Source organism: Zonotrichia albicollis, chromosome 3 (assembly GCF_047830755.1).
Source record: "Zonotrichia albicollis isolate bZonAlb1 chromosome 3, bZonAlb1.hap1, whole genome shotgun sequence".
Classification (NCBI taxonomy): Eukaryota; Metazoa; Chordata; class Aves; order Passeriformes; family Passerellidae; genus Zonotrichia; species Zonotrichia albicollis.
Window position 1 is genome coordinate 79,178,738 of NC_133821.1, and position 2,665 is coordinate 79,181,402.

Genomic DNA, 2,665 nt, shown 5'->3' on the forward strand with positions numbered 1-2,665 from the left:
ACACATACCACATATGGAACATTTGCATATGTTACATGTCTTTTGTTCCACTTGGGTGGCCTTTTCTTCCCCTTCCCCCACCTCTTGCACCACTACTCATCCACACAGCTCCCATCACGTTATTCAGGACGTGTCATTTCTGAAGGACTACACATCCCCGTCCTGCAGAGTATGGGGGCTCTGTTAATTGTCAAATGTTGAGTGGGTAATGATCAATGGGTGACTAATTGGACGCAAGAGGGAATAAAATAGGTATTACTTAGCTTCTGCTCTTAATTAAGAGGATTCATAATGCTGTGGGGAAAATCTTAACAAATAGCAGGAGAGGTTTTTGTCATTGTGCAGGGTTTAATTACATGCATTGCACAAGCTAACATCCAGGTACTGTTTTCCTTCCTTTCAGGTGTCTCTCCAGGGTGTGACTGAAAAATGCCAAAGCAAGACCCTTAAAATAAAGTAAGTGGAAAATATTTTTGCAGGCATGTGCCTAGCAATGTAAACAGCAAGAGATGGAAGAAAGCCCCGGTTTTCCTCACAGTGCAAAAGCAGCAAGGAACAAGCCACTTGCAGAGAACCAGAGTGAGACCATCATGCTGAGGCAGAGGGGGTTAAAGGCTCACTGCAATGTCTCCAGGTTAATTCACAGCACCAATGTTAAAAGAGGAGCAACATGACAGCGCTTTATTTAAACAGTTAATCATTTGGAAGCAAAAGATTCATGATTTATTTCTCCAAATACAGTGATGTGGTAGGAAATATGAGAAGGGGCACTCGATACTAACACTTTGTTCCTAATGAAAAAAGAAATATTACAACTCCTGCAGGATTAGGAACCTTTTAAGAAAAAAAAAAGGTCCGTGTTACTTGCCTTGCCAAAGAAAACCATCCTGCACTTGCATCTGTCCTTTCTATGACAGGCCCAATATGACTCATCAAGCTCTGCTTGTAAATAATGTACAGATGAGATACTAACTTCAGAGAGTTCAGAGTTTCATCTGGCTTTCAGTGAGTGAAGTCAGTATGGTAGGAAGACTTCAAATATATAAAAGATGCCTTCAGAAGGCAATTATGATGGTTTCAGTTTTGGGAATGAGGGAGGTTTTTGAAATGCTGAAATAAACTTGGGTATCTGTTGTCCAAGTTTCCTAATCCAAAAATGAGTTAATTGACAACAGTTTCTACAGCTTTGTGGGAGGGTACTTAGGTTTGGGCTGGACCTTTGAAACCCACTCAGCAGACAGTGCTGTTAACAGAGTCAGCAGAGTGTGACTTTCAAGCTATTTTCCCTCTCTTTGTCAGGCTGTTAATAAAGTACATAAAGCTCAAGTGAGAAGAAACTGCTCCAAATATCTGCTGCTTTCTGGGGCTTGGCAAGCTAAAGGGGGGACAGAGCCTGGTTCTTTGGCCACATCTGCAGACACCATTAGGTCTCTACATTTCTGGACCTGGAAGTGCTCACACAAGGGACAGATCTCACAGCCAAAACCTTCCTCTCCTGGCCAACTGGCAGCTGCCTACAGGGGTGGCAGGTGGAACTATTGTTGCTGGATGTTACAGACCAGCGTCCAGGCTTTGACCAGAGGAGAACAGAGAACTGTCCATACCATTGTCAGAGAGGGAGGCCATCCACCGTGTGAAGGGAGGTGCTTGATGGCTCCACAGCACAGCCTTTTACAAGGAAACCCCACAAATGTGGGTATTGATGAAACATTCCAGGGGACACTGCCTGCCGAGTCCCCATGCTGCCTGCATTCCCTGAGGAGGCGGTCATTGCACAGCAGACCCTACACACATCCCTCACATACATCCCAGGAAGGTCAGGCACTCCCAGAGCAATTCTCCCTCCCTGCTTCCATCCTGTTGACATTCACCAAGGTCCTGATCTTGGCTCTTGTGTGGCCGTGGGCCCCTTGCAGCCCTCACCCCCTGTAGCACACAGGTGGCAGTGGAGCCATCGCTGCTCCCGAGCTGGAAGCTGGTGGGAAAACTGGCAGGAGAGGCAGGCACCCAAATCCAGTGTGCTGCAACTCAGGGCTCAGGCAGCCTCGATGAAAATGTCGGCTGCCAGGGTGTTCATGGTGCAAAACAGCTGTGCAGCGGAGGCCAGGCCAGAGGGATTAAACCTTCGGCTGGCTCAAATCACTGTGGTTATAATGCAGCCACTCCAGCTGCAAGCATCTAGTGCTTATCACATCTGGGTTCGGCTGGGACCAGCAGGGATTGTCCAGGAAGTCTGGCCGCAGTCAAGGACAACTTCAGGATGCTCCAAAAGGGAGCCCTGGTGTCCTGCTGGCCTTTGCCCTGGCACAGGAGGGAGGAAGCGGGGAAGGAGGGGGTCAGGATGGCCAATTCCAGGCCAGGCTGATGTGGGCTTTCTCAAGAGGGAAGGTAAGCCCAGGCTGCAGGGCATCACTGCACTGCCATCAATACAATCACACTTGGTGCTCAGCTGGGGGCACAGGCTGCTCCCAGCTGCTTGAGGTTTCCCTCCAAAAATGTGGGCAGTCAGTCCCCGATGAGAGGAGTTAATTGCCTGGGTCACAGCTTTGCCTTTGGAGCAGAAAGAGGGGCTGGCAGAGTGGTGGGCATGCAGAGAACAGCCCTTCCTGGGGAGAGGAATGCTGGGCATGCGGCTCCTTCCTCCTCCGCCAGTGTCACGGGGAGG